The 18,947-nt window shown below is 36.0% G+C and overlaps 1 protein-coding gene and 1 long non-coding RNA gene across 5 annotated transcripts in view; one reads left to right on the top strand and one right to left on the bottom strand.

The window, feature by feature from the left end:
* The window catches only part of LOC106662758 (apoptosis-stimulating of p53 protein 1), a 478,897-nt gene that overhangs the window by 305,421 nt on the left and 154,529 nt on the right, over positions 1–18,947 (bottom strand). The window contains exon 1 of one of the 4 annotated variants that reach the window (XM_014387034.2): positions 6,274–6,429. The exons of the other annotated variants lie outside the window; for them this stretch is intronic. The gene's annotated coding sequence lies outside the window, so the exon portion shown is untranslated. Of the gene's footprint in view, positions 1–6,273; positions 6,430–18,947 lie in introns of those variants that run through there. 4 annotated transcript variants of the gene reach the window in all.
* Positions 6,522–16,528, top strand: LOC112126356. The gene is made up of 3 exons (XR_002909925.1): positions 6,522–6,582; positions 6,738–6,867; positions 16,304–16,528. It is a non-coding gene; the product is annotated as an uncharacterized LOC112126356 (long non-coding RNA).

Here is an 18,947-nt window from a genome sequence, read left to right as displayed (position 1 = left end):
GGAGGTTGTTTTGGGAGGACCCAAAATGCAAAAATAGTGCAGGTGTTGAAAAGGCAGTCAAAACTATTTTTAATTTTTATAAAATAAAGAAAATGTATTCAAAATATTTTCTAGCAACGCAAATACATCTTTGCCAACATGTTATAAACGTTTTTATTTCGGTGGCATAAAAATCTTTCTTTCGACTGACAAAGTTTTGGAAGGCGTTTTTGGTTTGTTTATAAAAAGTTTAACTCTCAAGAAATGATCAAAATTTCTAAAAAAGTGGAAGTCTGTAGGCGAGAGGTCGGATGTATATGGAAGGTGCGGTAAGGTTTCCTAAAGTCCTTACGTTTCCGCGGAGTTGGCATTGCTACATATGACCAGGTGTTATCGCGAAGAAGAATCGGCCCCTTACGGTTTACCAATGCTGGACAAAGACGTTGCAGTTTCCCGTGCATTTTGTCTATTTCTTGGCAATATTTCTCTGCTGTGATAGTTTCACCTCAATTCAGAAAATTACAGAGAATAACCCCAGCAGTATACCACCAAACCGTCACCATAACCAAAGATGAGATGATGGATCGTCCTGCTGTTGAACAACTTGGAAAAAGGTTCTTCGGTGAAGTCACAACAGAAAGACAATACTTTAAGTTTTTGCCGAGCTTTCGACGATAATATCGTCATCATCAGGGCCATCTATTATAGGAAAATATAGCAGTTAGAACATATTGTATATTTTTTTAAACAATTATATTTTTCTTTCTTTAACTCGATGAGTGTTGAAATATGTCTTGAGAAAAAGCTGCATTTATAATAAAATTATTTAAAAATAGGTAAAGCTCAATATCTAAAATTATCAAGATGATGTATGAAATTAATTAAAAACCATAAAAACAACATAATATAAAATGAAAAACCTCATAAGTATAGGTTACCTCAGTTAAAATATACATAAAGTACATGCCTCTTTTCTTACTTTTTCAGGTATATTTGGATATCACAGTGCATCATGGTTATTTTTCTTTTAATTTTACATTATCTTGTTTTTATGGTTTTTAATTAATTCCACACTTCATCTTGTTAATATTTAGATACTGAGCTTTACCTAATTTTAAATAATCTTATTATAAATGCAGTTGTTTTTCTCAAGACCTATTTCAACACTCATCGAGTTAAAGAAAGAAAAATAGAATTGTTTTTAATTTTGTTTTTAAATTATATAATATGTTCTCACTGCTATAATTTCCCATAATAGATAGGCCCTGATGATGACGGTATAATCGTCGAAAGCTCGGCAAAAACTTAAAGTATTGTCGTTCTGTTGTGACCTCACCGAAGATCATTTTTCCAAGTCACCATAAAGTTTTTTCGGTAGAGATTTGGTTTCGGGATGAGTTTTGACTTCATCCTTGAAAAGACATGATTCGATCAAGAAATGGATTATTTTGGTGGTGCTACAGAAGAGACGTGCGAATGTCAAAGCTTCGATTTTTTGAACTTCGGTTAGTTGGTGCGGTACCCACTTTTCGAGCTACTTTTCTTCACCAATTCGCTCCAGATGGCGAACAATGGTTGAGTGGTCAACATTGACTCTTCCGCAATTTCCCGTGTTGTCTTACGTGAATTTTCTTCAATGAACGTTTCGAGTTGGTCGTCGTCAACGGTCAAACCCTACCTCGACCTTCCCTGTCTGACGAAGAAATCTCTGAAACCATCGCTACACGTTGCATTCGCGAATGTTTCCCTCCCTTCATACTATATTGATGTTATGCGCGGTTTGGCCGCACTTCACCCAAGTTTAAATTCGAACAAATAAATTTGATGAAAATTTATTTTAGACATATTTAATTTCGTAAGGTCCCACTCTTATAAAAGTCAATATAATCTAAAATGTTTTGTGTAAAAGATAACAGTATTTATTATAAACCATAAATTAGATATGGTGATGTGCGATAATAAAACAGATTTTCAAAACACACCAATCCAATAATAACATAAATGAATATCTGATGAACATGTCAACAACCGTTGTGAGTAACTTTCTTCAATTGGCAATGAAACTCATAAAATCCTTGACGCACTCTCACATGGCCTTAGAATTAAACACCATCCGGTATAAATACAGACAATATATTGTAAATTGTGATGTATAACGGTCATAATATAACATTTTTTCTGTTGTGGTTATTATAAGTTCTCTTATTTTTGAGAAGCATTGTCTTTTATGATAAAAGTTTTGTTTAAAAATGTTTTGACGTTTCGACACGAGCTTCGTAAAACGAAAGAAAATCCCTTTATAAGAACTGATATAGAATAAGAGTTTTTATTAATTATTGAAGGAGGAGAAAGTACCAGCATCGATGGACACGGCAAAATGTTGCAATTTGAAAGGAACACCCGAAGAGTTAAATGGGTCGTTGCTGTGAAGCGGTTGTACCATTATTCTCTCATTTCCTCCGTCACGCTGGGATTTTAGAAAAATATTTTTACCGTTCTCGGGACGATTTCTTCTTAAATGTTTCCGTCGATTTATTCCAAACAGTCAGTTCGATATCTGACAAAACATGACATTCTGACAGAAATCGTTCGAATTTTTGAAAAAAAAAAAACGGGAATTTTTCCGTTTACCAAGCAAGCGGTTTGATTATAAACGTGATATTTACATTCATGCAATTTAATTTGATATATGATCACTAAAATGGTCAAGGGGTAGAATAAAAACAAAATATCAACTTTGCCATGCTTTCGATTTTCTTCGAGGTCATCATCACCATTTTTACTATATTATATATGTGTGCTTCTTAGTGACCGGTTGTTTCATAATTAGTTGAAGTTTCGTGGTAAGAAAAACACATTTCTACCCGAGAGAAAAAGAACCAAGATGTTTTTACAAACATATCACCTTTAAACATGGAAATCAAGCCACTACCAATTTGTCCCCTCCTCACGACTTCAACAAATTATATTATATATGTAACCGGGTTGTCACAACACCACCACAATGCCGGGCGCAATTTTTATTTTGAAAATATTGACATGTTGCATAAAGCATCCTCAGACCTGCGAAGAAAAGCATAGAAGACTTTGTAAATCAACGTGGAGAACTATTGTAATGTGCAGAAAATTTTTCAAAAAATCACTCCAGGGCGTCACAGGTGTGATTACGTTATCACGTGTTCTTCTCTATCTTATAGCTGAGGTAATTCTCTCCTTAGAGATTTCGATTCTGTGAAAGTTATTAAGAGTTAGAATTTCCTGTTTTTTCAGCAAAAATATTTAACTGGAGAAATTTTCAGCTTTTAAATTTGTAAAATAATTGTCATCTTACTACAAATGAAAAACAAAACAAATATAGTAAGTAGTTAACTGTGCTAACAATCGGATATTTGTTTTTGGTTCTAAAATAACCGTTAATTGTTGTTAATTTGTTTGAAAATATAGGCCCTGATGAGGACCTTGACGACCGGTTCGAAAGCTTGGAAAAGTTGGAATTTTGTTTTTATTCCACACCTTGACCATAATACTGATCATACATCAAATTGAACGTCAAGTGGTCGATACCTTCTCTTCAATAACTTCATTCTCCAATTGAGAGATTGTACATATTTATTTAAGATTTTTTTTTAGTCCTTCGATCACCGATTGTGCCTAGGGATCCTTTTTTACAATTAAGAACACAATGGATCAAGGTATTGTCTTTAAGAAGAAAGTAAATTCAGTTGCCATATAGCATTCTGTATTGTCCTTGGTAATGTTAGGACTGAGTAGATCTTTAAGGGAATTTTGAGATCTCCTGTAAAACCTTAAATGTGTCAATCTGTAGAGACATTTAAGACTGTTTTGCCCTGTTGATGACCTTAAAATGTGCCGAAAGCTTGGCCTTAGCAACTAAATTTGCTTTCTTTTTCAAGACTATACCTTCATCCAGAGTGTCCGTAAGTGAAAAAGTGGTCGATACTTCTAATACTCAAAACAGAAACTTCATAAGGTAACAAACGTCATATCACAGTTCTTGGCAATATTGGGCTTGAGTCGGCCTTCAAGAAATGTTTGCTTTCTTCTGCAAAAACTTAAATATGTCAATGTGTAGACATATTTATGGTTGATTTGCCCTGATGATGAACTTAAAATAAGTCAAAACCATGTCCGTAGCAACTGAATTTGCTTTCATCCTCAAGAGCATGCCTTGATCAAGGGTGTTCGTGAGTAAAAAAGTGGTCGATACTTCTAATACGCAAAACATAAGGTAACAAACGTCATGAAGACAGTTCTTAGCAATCTTGGACTGAGTCGGTCTTCAAGGAAATTTGAGATTGCCTGCAAAAACCAAAATATGTCAATGTGTAGACATATTTATGGTTGCTTTGCCGTGATGATGAACTTAAAATAAGTCAAAAGCATGTCCGTAGCAACTACATTTGCTTACTGCTACAAACGTCATGGTCACAGTCCTTGGAAATATTGGGGCTGAGTCGGTCTTCAAGGATCTCCTGTAAAAACTTAAATGTTTCAATCTGGAGACACATTTAAGATTGTTTTGCCCTGTTGATGACCTTAAAATGTGCTGAAAGTTTGGCCTTAGCAACAAAATTTGCTTTCTTTTTCAAGATCATATGTTGATCAGAGGTGTTCGTGCATAAAAAAGTCATCGGTACTTCTAACACTGAACACAGAAACTTCATAAGCTAAAAAACGTCACGGTCACAGTCCTTGAAAATATTGGGGTTGAGTCGGCCTTCAAGGATCAGCAAAAACTTAAATTTATCAATGTGTAGACATATTTATTGTTGATTTGCCCTGATGATGACCTTAAAATAAGTCGAAAGCATACCCGTAGAAACTAAGTTTGCTTTCAGTTCAAGACCATATCTTGATGAAGGGTGTTCGAGCGTAAAAAAGTGGTCGATACTTCTAATACTCAAAACAGAAACTTCATAAGGTAACAAACGTCATGGTCACAGTTCTTGGCAATGTTGGGACTAAGTCGATCTTAAAAGAAATTTTGAGATCACCTGCAAAAACTTCAATTTGTCAATGTGTAGTCATATTTATGGTTGATTTTCTCTGATGATGAAGTTACAATAAGTCGAAAGCTTGCCCGTAGCAACTGAATTTGCTTTCTTCCTCAAGAGCATACCTTGATCAAAGGTGTTCGTGCGTAAAAAAGTGGTCGATAATTCTAATACTCAAAACCCAAACTTCATAAGGTAACAAACGTCATGGTCACAGTTCTTGGCAATGTTGGGTTTGAGTCGGTTTTCAAAATTTTTTTCGATCTTCTGCAAAAACTTAACTATGTCAATGCGTAGACATATTTATGGTTGCTTTGCCGTGATGATGACCTTAAAATAGGTCGAAAGCTTGGCCGTAGCAACTACATTTGCTTTCTTCTTCAAGACCATACCTTCATCAAGAGTGTTCATAAGAGAAAAAGTGTTCGATACTTCTAGTACTTTCTTACAACGGCAGAGAATTACTGGAATGTGCCAGGGGCCGTGATGTTGCACCATCGGCCCTTATGGGACGCTGACTTTCTGTTGGTGGAATATGTTTAAAAAAGGACGAATGAAAACATCGGGACTACTGTTGGCATTATCCATTATTTTGTTGAAGACAAGTCAGCAAACGAGAGGTGAACGTGCGGACTTTGCATCCTTCGTGGCGGAGTGAACGAGCGGCCTCGAAAGATCAGGATTCCGACCGCTTACATCAGCGCTGATTGGTCGATTTATCATTTTTATCAGACGAAACTATTCAAGTTTTTGTTAAACCAATACCAAAAAAATACATAACTAAGATAAAACTGTGTTGAACAATTGTTTAATTACCGCAATTAAAGATGGTCGTTATTATTTTAAAGATATTAGTTTTATAATAAAGATTCGAGGGGAGGCCGACCCGCGGTTGTTGAGACTCTTTGGTGGGAGGGAATATAGTGACATTTGGAGAAGGGATCCTCTTGGGAACATCCAAGGTCAAAGGCGGGATCAAACATGAAATTAAATTTTTGAGTTTTTTCACTATTTAATAGAAAATGGAAATAAGAAGTCTATTTCAGAAATAATGAAAAGATCGATCATAAATTTCTTTTCTGTTTGGAAGAAAATGCGCCAAAAATTCCTCCTTTTTTTGTAATGCCACTGACCTCGGTATATTTAAGAAATAGTGACGTTGAACATTTATTTCTCTCCGGGTAAGTTGAAAATGTTCGCCTATACCGTTCCGTTTTTCAAATTTTCGTTCGTCCGGTCTTAATTTTGGTTCAAAATTCAAGTCGTAAATTGTATTTACCCGTTGTTGGTGGGTGGGACCGGATACTCTTGCGGCAGTTTGAAGAACGGTGGCCTCCCTCTGTTGCTATCGGTGCGAAGCACAGGCGAAGCAGCCGGTATCCAAAGCACAGGGACACGGGTCACAGATCACAGACACATAATCCACGTTTGCACCTGACGCGAACGGAGAAGGCCGGTAGACTGTCGGTGGAAGGCGGCCGTTTGCACGGACGTGGCGTGGTGGGGACGCCGCCCGGGGAAATTCAAAAGAAACCCTGCTCCCATCTCTTCAGAATACTACCCGGTCTGCAAACGTCAGATGGAACAGGTACGTAACCTTTCTTCCGCCCTCCGTTTCCTACAATCTGGCTCCGCCATACAATTTCTTTTTTTTTTTATATTTCTACAATATCTTGACCTAGTTTCATTTTCATTATTTCACACTTAAAAATTTTATTAATAGTTTTTTTTTCTATTCGGTAGCGTTATTAATTTCGACGGAACCTTCCCGAAGAAAAAAGGTTTTCGCGCGCCCTTGGATCGAAGCCGACCACTCACCTGTTTCCAGTTGGTAACATCTCCCCGGCTGGTCGAACCGATTCACATTTGCCACGTAAGTTTCTGACTTTTTTTAATGTTTTCCTCACCCTGGTCTTTTCTCGTATTCCTTTTTACTCGGTTCACCCTCCGTTATGCCGACAAACACGCGATTCCTGGAAAAACACCATGTCTTTTTATTTCCCCATTAAGGTTTAAGCCCTGAAGATGACAGTATAAAAACTGTCGAAAGCTCGGCGAAAACCGAAAGGAAGTTTTTCTCTGTGTTGACCTCTTCCGTAGATCATCCGAAAAAACTTCAAAAAAACAAAGATGTTTGCTTGGTTGGTTGTCTCTGTTCAACGTTCTCTCAACCGACACTTCTCAAAATTAATATAAATATTTGTTCTTGGGATTTCCAAGAGTGGCCAAATTCTTTCTCATTGTTTACATCTCTGATCCATGACAATAAAAGCTTGTCTAATCTTTTTGAATAGATGATTATTACTCTTACAGCCTTACAACCTGGTGGTGGTGGGCTTTAAGCTGGAAATCCGGATAGTTGAAAACAACAAAACTGTGGGTAAGAGCCATCTTTTAAAATTATGAATATTTATACCCATCCTACCTTTATCATTTCTACTAAAACCTTGACGGAAAAGCTTCACTGTTCCTTTCTTTGCGGCCCACCTTTGAAATTAATAGAAACGATGCATTTGTCGAACGAAAATAATAAAATGAAGTGTTGGTGGTGCGTTATCAAAATATCCGAATGCTTGCAAATTTTTATCTTCATAAGCTAACAGCATTCCGTTCTCAACTTCCGAAGGATTGCTATGTTTGACTGAAGTTTTACATCCCTGACTCTTGCTTGAACAATTGGGCAACACCTACCATCCCACAAACAGCTGAAACTCCCGTCGTTTCCAACCCCGCGGCACAGGTATTAACGTCGCATTAACAATCTCGGGATACTCGTCCGTCGAAGGTGTTTCTTGGACAACCGAAGCCATGATTTCGGATGCTCATGGAAGTAGGAATGATTATTGACCCAGATTTCTTTTTTCCCCGCTTATCATTCTGCTCTTTATTTTTAAATTTATATTTACACAGTCCTCTCCAGTTGCTATGTGCCGAAGTGCTGGTAGCGTGTCTGATACATGGGTTTTAAGGACCATTTTTCAACAAAAATACCAGTCACAATGACCTCAATTTAACATGTGAAATGTATTGCCAACAATATTTCGAAATCTTGAGGATATAAATCATTTTTCTAACAAAAAGAAAACTGACAACCCTCTTTGTTTTCGCTGTGGAAATCTTCCATTGTTGACCACTCCTCTCAACTTTCTTAAGACGATAAGTGGATTTCTTTTTTCCATCCGGTTTTGCCTACATAGACCTTTTATTAAAATACAAATCACACAGAAGTTCACATATCGATACATCCTTCCGCCTGGCGAAAGTTATCGCTGAAAAGGGGACATGGGTGTCCCAAAATATATTCGATATATGCAAGACAGCTGGTTGTTATTGTTCTAAGTTTTTAACAAACCTGACCACTGTTCGTATAAACAAAAATTTAAGAAAAAATGTATACATTTAAACTTTAATAATGAGAAAAGGACATTACAATAACAAATATCGTTTTGATAAGGAAAATCATGTTTTTTCCAAATCTTAAGACAAGAAAAATTAATATACAATTAATAAATTACAACTTATTACTGATATACATTCAGTTACTTCAACCAGGGAATCTAAATCAGATTGCTCTGATTAGTCTAACCTAATTTAAGACTAGTTAACTAAAAAGATTACAAAATCTGAAGGGTGGGAGAGAGTGCCGATGACAATTGTAGAAACAGCACCTGCATCCTGGCATTGTCATCACTTTATTTATTTAATAATATAATTACACTCGTATATAACTCCTCCTCCCTTATGAGAAAGCTTCCCTAGAAGCTCGTGGTAGAGGGGGAAAAAAAGTAGAAATTTGAACGCCTTAGTGATTTATATTGGAGATCTTATCCAAAGTTAAAGTATTATTTCACATTTGCAACGAAACACACCTGTGGTTACTTTAGGCTAGCATGCTTTTCTTAAATCTACACAAAATGATCGTGATTATGGGTTGTATGATGGGTAGAATTATATTCAGAAGGATGGTCCAAAGACTGGGATTAACACGTATGGCTGGGCTTTCTTGGGTGAAGGTCGGTACGTCAGATTCTAATTTTCGTAGATGAACGATGATGTTCAGGTCCTTCATCTTTCCCGGAAGGTTAAGCCGCTCGACCCGTGAGGTCGTTCAGTCGTAGAATAGTTAGCTGCCTTCTGCGTCTCTGAGGAACAATTCTTTCAATTAATGCGTTTCCCGGCCACTCGGAATTAATGTTTTAATAGTGTCAGGTTTCGCAAAAATTGCCAGGCATTGTTCGATTTGTGGAATTAGTCGGAATAAATTAGTGACTATGTTGATGTCTGCAATGTCGCAATGTTCCATGTTTTTATGGTCTAATAAGTTCCCGCCGCAATGTGTTGCTTCATGAACCTCCTCCTCAGTGGAGCAATGTAAAACTCTGTCGGTGTCGGGGGATTGTGGTATTTAAAATATGCTATTTGTAAATTCAACAAATTCTGTACTCGTTCATAGAACTCATTTGTGTTTCATTTTGTTGCGATTGTCTTGAGATTTAATCTGGAGGGTATACTCGTCCCTTTTGTCGGCTTAACCCTCCAATAATGGAGTTTTTAAATCTGCCCAGTTTGAGACGTTACTATTTTCAATCATTTGAGATGAAGGACCTTTTTACTTCTTACACAAGAAAGCAGGTATGCATTTTGAAAGTTATTTGGTTGGTTAGTATCTGTAAATTTGTTAACCAGTTTTTACCATATGTCTATGAATCGTGTTAGAAAAGTTGGGTCCCATTGAATTCCAGGAACATATGCAGAAATTCTCTTTTAAATTCTGGGAGAGTTATTAATAAGAATTTTTTGTTTTTAAGATTATGTTAATAATAGTACACATTTAAATGAGACTTTTTTAAATTGTTGTTTTACATGAAAACGAGGGCTCCTACGACCTATTCCCTAGTTCCCAGGGTCTCTAAGTTCGATGTCGTCGTCAGAGAGTTAAGTTCATATGCACTGAACTCTTCACAGATTTTTGATTGTACGATTGTCGATTAACCGTTGAAACGGAAAGTTACTCGATGTTCGTTCAATAACTTTCGACCAAGTCCAACCTTCCGACTACGCCAGTTAAACAATATCTTTTGACTTAATCCGTTAAAAAAAAATTATTCAAAGAAAATACAAATGATTATTGATATACAAATAGTTACTTTTAATCTGGGAATTTAAATCAAATTTCTCTGATATGCCTTCAGGAAAATCTAACAACATTGTCAACTTTTACTTACTAAGATTACAAAATCTCTAGGGTGGGAGAGAGTGCCGATGACAATTCTGGGAACAACACCTGCTCCCTAGCATTGTCATCATCTTATATATTTATGATATAATTATGCTAGTATATAACTTGCTGTGTTGATTAACTGTTAATATTTCTAAAAAAGAGTTAAAAAAAAAAAAAAAAAAAAACAATTTCTTTCCTAATAAATTTTTAAAGAAACCAAATATTCATAATGTTAACAACTTTGGATACAGAAAAAATTGAATAACTTCAACTTACAATAGTGTGTAATATAAAACTTTTAAATGTAGCGTTTAACAACTTCAACATTAAAATCAGTGAAATTAGGTGAAAATTTCATCAAAATAAAATTGAATTTATATATATATGCATGACAAACTGTTGTGGTTAGCATGTTTAAATATTTAAGTAAAAAATTTAGGGACAATTTCAATTAATTAAGGTTTTTAAAAAGTATAATAAAAAAGTCAATGTCACGAGCGGGATTCGAACCCACGATTTTTAGCTAGATATGCAGCTGCTCTACCACTTGAGCTGTCGAGACCTGGATCCACTCGACACTAACTTCCCATCTCAACCCCACCTTTTGAATTTTCCTTCCTTTTTGCCATTTTTCAAATGTCGTGTAATCGGATTGGATTCTCGACGACAAATGAAATGGCCACGGAGAGCTTTGGTGAAGGTATACTTCATTTTAACTGATTAAATTCACTAGTTTTCGTGGTCCGCTTGACCAATTAATATCTTTCAAATAACTTTTTTATCTCAATTAAAAACCTTAATTAATTGAAAGATATTAATTGGTCAAGCGGACCACGAAAACTAGTGAATTTATAGGGACAATTTTTTTTAAAAATGAGTCCAAGCAATAAATTCAAACGGCGGTATAAAAGACAAAAATTATGCCAAAATAAATTTATTCAAATAAATATCTGTAAACATGCCAATATATCTGGGCGTAGAAATATTAATCATGAAAACAATTCATGTTTAGCAAATGATAGTAGTCTAGTCGTAAATAAAAACAAAAAAACAGCTTCCATCTTATATTGTGGAAATACTAGCATATGGTTCTAAATTTGCCTTCCCTTGCTCTTTTAATTATTTCCAATCGGATCAAATTATCCGTGAAGGTTTACGTATAAATAATGAAACGGTACTTACATATTAAATAGTCCAGGCAAAACGTCGACAGAAAAGTATAACACATACATCAACATTTGCTTATTTTGCAATAAAATTATCCTAAAAGGGGCAAAGTCGCCTTTTAGCTATAATGTTATCTTCATATGTATTCATACACTGCGCAAAAACCACAAAATATAATGTAGTTGGTTAATTTTTGAAATGAAAATTGCGCAGTGGAAGCTACTTAATAACTGGAGATGTTATCAAACATAATTAAATTGTACATATTAATGCCAGATGTATTCAGTTTTTTTTTCGATGAAAGTATTACTTGTTTCTAACAATGTACATTTAAAGAAATATAATAATCATTACCATTCATCTAATGCCTGTAAGCCCACCGTGGTAGTAATTTCCAGTCTGTTCTTTTTATGCTAAATACAAGAAAGATTGAAGATTTCATCATGAATGTATAATTTTTAATATAATTTTCATTTATGTAGGTTAAGGGTAGTCATTGAATGTAAAAGATAGCGCGAAATCTTTAGAATTCATTGCGTTTTTATTTAGCACGCGTTACCTGTTAATTACAGCATTTTTATATTAGAAAAGTATGGACAAATCCATTGAACTTCTATTTAGAAAGTTTTGATTAAAGAGGTACTTAAAATCATGGAAACATTAATAAAATATTAAACTGGGCGATTTCTCTTTCAAATAGCCAGATTCCTGGCTTGGTTCAGTTTGGACGGTTCCGATTATGGTTCGGCTAGTCTCGCTGTTTGTGTCTTTAATAAGCAGAACGACAGGAAACTAAAGTCTTGACACCAATGGAACGTGTTTGACAGATATATAATTATCGGACCTAGGATGATGTGTTACTGAGGAGATTTAAGCCTCAGACGAGAAAACAAACTGTATTTTTTCTCATCTGTATTTGGTCCTTTCTGTTCTGAAAGTCTGTCTGACGTATGTTGCATATTCTCGCCATCTTCAGTGATGGGTTTTTCTCTGCATTGAAATCCTCTTGATGGAGACATTCCTTGTCTGCCTAGTTAAATGGAGGTATCAAGATGATCGGAGATGATCAACCATGTTAATACCTCACAATATTCCTCGCATGGTTTACCATATGTCGTGCCATTTACTTCAATGACAATAAAACTATTCAAATAATGTGATGCATTTCACGAAGAAAAAACCACCATTGAGGATGCCATAGACGGAAACAACGAGACTAAGCGGACAAGGGCCATCAGAGACAAACTTGATACAAATTACATCAATACAACTTGACAAATATTGAATTGGATTTGTACGAGTGCAAATCTTGACATGTAGGTACATATTTATGCAGATGTTCAGAGTTGGGCTTATCATTCTCGCGTTCCTCCTGCCTCCAGACCCGGGTGTTGACAGTCCAAGGTCAGACCTCAGTCTGATCCGTCCAGCCATCGAGGTTGGGCTCCGATGTCAGGTCAATTTAGCTTGCCAGCTTTATTCTGAAATAATGTGTAATGTGAGAGAGTCGAGAGGGGACGCGCAGTCTTTAGATCCAAACCTTTAACTACTTTCTTTCCTATTCACATACCATTCACTCAACTGGGCTGCTGGAGTATTCGACATTCCTGCATCATAACACATATTATATAACTAATCTAACTTAGGATTGACGGGGATAATCAATATTCCGTAATATATCCGGGTGTTCTGGGTACATCAAGTATTCCAATGAGTGAATGGTAAGTAAATAGCAAGAATGTACATACACCCCCTATCGACACTCTCAGACTAAACATTCACGCTAATAAATACATTCTCTCTCTCAAAACTCTAGGGATACAATACTTCCTACAAAAATTGGAAGAGTAGACCATGATACTGATAGAATCACTGCTCACGCCCATTCTCATATCGGGTGTCATTCGTACACGTTCTCCAGCCAAGGAGTTGCACCCTTCACTTAGGTGGAACACATCTTCTTTGGAGGACGACTCTTCTTCTTCGAGTCCGATACTCCGACGGCCACCTATCGAGAGTAGTCTTGATAGGTGCGAAGTTCTCTGCCGACCCGGAACACGACAAAATAACAAAAAACGAAATCCTATGGTTGTCGACTGGCTCGTGATTTAATTCAAGTGCACGTCGTCATGTTTTTGTCGCACACATTTTACATTATTCATTCGCAGACATATGCCCTGAAAGTCCGCGTGGAATGGGTAAAAAGAAAAAAATACCCTCTTTAAAAACAAAATGCTATTAAACTACCAATGTTGGTGGATTTTCATCACTGATTTTGTTAAAAGTCAACTCGACTCATAATTCGGATTATGAACTTTGAAAGAGATTACGACCAGGGATTAGAATTTCAATTAATTAGCTACCGTGTATAATTGGCCATTTATAATTTAATATAATATAGTACGACGCGATGTCGGGAAGTTTTTATTGTTGTCAGTCAAACTGGAAGATTAGGAAAAGGGTGGAAATTTATAAAAGATAAAAATGAACAGTTGAAACATTTCTCCGTCAGAAGAACGAAACATTTCCCTTGGTTTAACAATTCATGAATCAACGGTTCAATCATCAATTTTACATTTTTTAAATATAAAGGTATTCCTTTTGAAAAATCGCTTCGAACATTCTTACATAATACAAATAAAAAAGTGTTCATGAATTGTTCGTTAAATGAAAGTGATGTCAAAGCTCAGAACAAAGCTCGGATTGTTAGGTATTATACCGTTTTCTGGAGAAAGAAAATATCCATAAATAATCCAGGAGCACGCCATATAGGACTACAGATATATAAAAAAAGAGAACTGGAAGGTTTTGTACTTTCTACTTATCAATCATTTGCAACAACTGCGACAAGTGTTTTAAAACTTTTATAACGATTTCTCATAAAAGAGAAGTTCAAGACTTCTATACAATTCAGCCCGCCAGGTTTGTCAAGGAAAAGGGGAAAACTTGGTTGAAGAAATGGCAAAGAAAGAAGAGAAGATAAAATAGAAGGGCGAGTCGACAGCGTAAATAAATGAAACAAAACAGGCAATTTTTTCTATCCGCTTTGTTAAAATTTATACGGGGATCCTTTGAAGATTTAAAAAATTAACGATTTCAACAACAGGTGTTTCAACGCATTTGGGAATGTATAGTGCGGTATTGCCGGAACCGGGCTCACCGACCATTAATAATTGATAAACAGGTCCACCGGATGCAATCAAGGCTGGTCCTAGTCCACTATAAACCTAACATAAATAACTAATCTAATATAATGAACCACTACTTACTGATGTGATTTTTAAAACAAAGAACATCTGGTTTGTCATCGCCCAAGGCTCGTTTTGAATATCACACTGAGACTCTTATCAGCAAGCGTGTCCATTTTATTTTCTATTTATTTCTTGCCACATTCGTACTGCCTGTCTTATCATTTCGATAGTTTATAATGTTTTTATTTAAATTTTAATCAATAGAAACTGTTGTAAGTAGAAAAATATACCCTATGTTGTTTGGTGGGATACAAAATAAAAAACTGTTAATTTGATTGTTTTATTCGATCTGAGAAACAAAGTGATTAGATAGAACTGAAATTAATTGAAACCGAAAAGTTTCACAGGCACTGCTTAACGTCCTAGATTGTAATTTGATGAAGTCGTGAGGACGGTCCGGAATAAAGTATTTTAGAAAAACACCTTTTCGTTTAAATGCGGACGTTTCGACCTTTATTCAGGTCATCTTCAGGGAATAAAGTGTGGTGCTACTCTTATGGTGTCGTTCGAACTTGTTATTTTGTTCGCACACCGTCGTAGATTATTTTGTTTTCTGTCGTTTTATTACAACTACAAACATTGTAGCTGTGGAGAGAGGAGGAGAGAGGGAATGGCAAGGGTCTATGTCCTGATGGGGTGGGTATTGTGACGTAAAGATGGACTAGCAAAGGAGTGTGAAAGGGAAAGAAAGAGAGGGAGAGAGAGAAGAACAAAACAAAAAACATTAAAAAACTAAAATCTCTGGAATAGTGATGGATATTATGTGGAACAGTAAGAAAAATAAGCAATTGGGCACGAGAATAGGTAAAAGGAAAAGGAAAATATGTAAAATAATGAAAGGCGATAAAAATGAAAAAGAGGAGTAAGAGAGAGAAAGAGAGAGAGAGAGAGAGAGAGAGAGAGAGAGAGAGAGAGAAAGAGAGATAGAGTAAAAGAGAGAAAATGACAAAATTAAAAAAATGAAAATATCGAGAATAATGATAGATTGAAGTGGGACAAAGAAAAAGAGGCAATTGGGCAAGAGAGAAAAAGGAAAATAAAGTAAGTATAGCCAAATGAACAAAGGCGGTAAAAAATGAACGAGAAGATAGATAGAGAGGGAAAGAGAGAAAAAGAACGAGAAGTAGAGGGAGAGAGAATGGGCGAGAAAGAGAGAGAGAGTGAGTGAGACGGAGAGAAAGAGAGTGAAGGAGAGAGAGATAGATAGATGACCTAGCGGTGAAAATTTATTGTGGAGGAAGAAGAGAAGAAGTAGAAAAGGAATGCGAAAGAATGAGAGAGAAGGGGAGTGATATACAGAAGGTATAGAGGAAGAAAGAGTTCCGGAAAAGGAGAACTATAGGGATTAAGAATGAAAGAAAGAGAGGGAGTGACAGAATGTGTATGTGCATGTGTTTGAGAGAAAGATAGATAGATAGATAGAGAGTGAGTGAGTGAGTGAGTGAGTGAGAGGGAGAGAGAGAGAGAGAGAGAGAGAGAGAGAGAGAGGGTTCGTGGTGCCTGTCCGTGAGTGAAAGGCGAATATGGAGCTAAAGATAAAAAAGAGCCAGTGGAGTCGGAATGAAAACCGATATTTAGAGTTTCTCGCCATCACCATTAAATACAGTTACGAGTCCTACGGTCAATTAACTGATATTACACGAATTACAATCTGTTAATTATTTCTTAAGGACGATTTCGTCGAGAAGAGGGCCCGGAGATCTTCTTGGACCGGTTCTTTTGGTCCTTGGCACCGGTTCACTCGGCTCCGGTTGTCCTAGCAGCTCTGACTTCGGACGGAAGCCTGGCCCGCATTCCCACGAGGTACCGTAACCTAAATTGAAACCTTGAATGCATGAACGTTCTTTCCAGGATAATCAGGAGCGCAGTTATTTTAATCCTGTTCTTCCTGTTTTATTACACCTCAGATAATAGTACTGTTTTATTAATAGTTTCATTCACAAACGATCGGATAGTGTTTCCGTAATAATTTTGTTTTTACTACTGTATTAATTTTAAATCGTATTCTGCCTTAACCATAATGACTTTTATTATTCGAAAGAACTTTATTGTTTGTTTTTTCTACATGAAACTACGTGGCTCTGTTTGTGAAATTATTCAGTAAATTATGGACACAATCGAGATGGAGAAATCAATATTTATTTTAAGCATTTCTGTTATGGAAAATCGAGATTGAATTTATCCTACAGGTCTACAGTGGGTCAAAAGAGCATTGGCACACACCACATTAAATCGCGAAAATATGAATATCAATTACTTGATATTAAATGTATTAAAAAACTAGCATCCAACTATTAATTGTTGGTGGCAATAAATATAACTTTCTGACACAATCTATACAAAAAAGAGAAGTAGTTATTTTACCCTGAGGGAAATGGCCTTAAAGAATAAAACCCAATCTAAATTTCAGGAAAGCTCCAGGATTCGACCTGATAATACGAAAAATTTAGAAATAATTTCCAAAAACGTATGTTGAAATTGACGAATTTATTTAATGCGTCAACGAGATTTAGGTATGTCCCAAATGTCTGGAAAGTTGCTGAGATCATGACAGCAAAATCAGGTAAACCACTAGTAAAGTAACATAGTACTGCGGCATATCATTGCTCCCATTTATTTCAAAATTATTTGAAAACGTTTCAAATTCATTGAGAAACTCAACATTGTACCAAAGTCTCCAGTTTCGATTCAGAACCAAGCATTCAACCGTAGATCAGATACATACAATCACTGGTATTATACAGAAAGTTTTGTAATGTAAAAAAAGGAAAGTTCAGTTTATTCCTAGACATATGGTAATACTTTAGACAAGTTTTGGTACGAAGTTTATTTGGAGATCGTGAAATGCGATCTAGTGTGACGTAGGGTTTAAAAAAACATTTTCCTTATCGTGCCAACGTTTCGATCTTTATTGAAATCATCTTCAGGGCTCGTGTTGACACACAATCGACATACCTACACAGACAAAAACACTTTGAGCCCTCAAGATGATCTCAATAAAGATCAAAACGTTGGCACGATAAAGATAACGTTTTTCTAAACCTACGACTCACCAGACCGCATCTCACGATCTCCAAATATTCATTAATTAACGGCCACCAAACACCACACGTTTGAAAAGGTTTAATTCATAAGATAAAATACTACTTTAAAAGATAAGTTCTTACCTTGTTATTATCAACGATCCAGATTTCAAGCATTGAATGCTCATCATCAGGGTGAAGGAGTTACAAAGACGTCTCTCGACATGAATTGTCTTGTCACACAACTCATGTTGATGTACTTTTGTAACTCCTTCAACCTGACGATGAGCGGTTAATGCTTGAAATCCGGATTTTAGAAAACGACCAACAGTAAGAAATATATTTAGAGTAGTTGAACCACATACCTCACCCCATCTTTATCATTTCTATCAGCTTAAATATTTCCTAATCAATATGTTGAACTTTTAACCTCCTAATCTTTGTAAATTATTAATAATAGTTTCAAAGTCCTGATGAAGGGGATGCGTTCCACAAAGGAACTGAATGTTTTCATTCCAAATTGACCTTATTGGTGACTAAAAACATGAATTTAAAAAACCCGGGAAATCTCTTAAAAGATTTAATAAAATGAAATATTTAGAAAATATTATAAAAGAGGAAAATAATTTGACTTAACCTTTTGACTTCTGGTCTATCTCTGTAGTTTATAGCATTTCCTTGTAAATCATTAAATAACGAGTTTTATTTTCCAAAACACCTGAAAAACATTGAATAGAAGAGTCTAATAGGTTGTTTTTGTCTTACAAATTAGCCTCTCGGATTATGAAACATTTGACCCCAAAGCTCCTTCGAAGGGCTTCTACCACCGAGGAGTTCCGGGAGATTTCTCATCTTTTTATCTTATCTTCAAATTTAAAATTTAATCTCATCTTTATCGCGTCGTCAGCCGATGTTGACATTCTCAACCTCCCTCGACGTCTTTCCTGACCGCGCGTTCAAATCGTTACGAAGAACTGGGATGATCCTATGTGAAACAGAAACACCGGGTACCACTTGGCAACGCTGTGCCGCAACCTGTTCTTGCTCCTTTTTCCTCTTCCGACCGGTCTTCGCGTGAAGATAGTCCCCCCAGATATTGCAGATAGTGATTCAGCAGCAGGATCAATGACAACTACGGTCGCATCCGCTCCAGCACTGAAATCTTTACCCTATAATGCTGACAATTGTTTATTCGTCTGAATTACTGCCAACAGGGTGAACAATTTTATCATAATAACTATCATTAATATCAAATAACTAATTAAAAATTTGGATAAAAGACAAGGGTATT

This window comes from Cimex lectularius, unplaced genomic scaffold, assembly GCF_000648675.2.
Source record: "Cimex lectularius strain Harlan isolate CLEC.00 unplaced genomic scaffold, Clec_2.1 scaffold45, whole genome shotgun sequence".
Lineage (NCBI taxonomy): Eukaryota > Metazoa > Arthropoda > Insecta > Hemiptera > Cimicidae > Cimex > Cimex lectularius.
The sequence above is the reverse complement of the archived record's forward strand: the minus strand, read 5'-3'. Positions and strand labels throughout refer to the sequence as shown.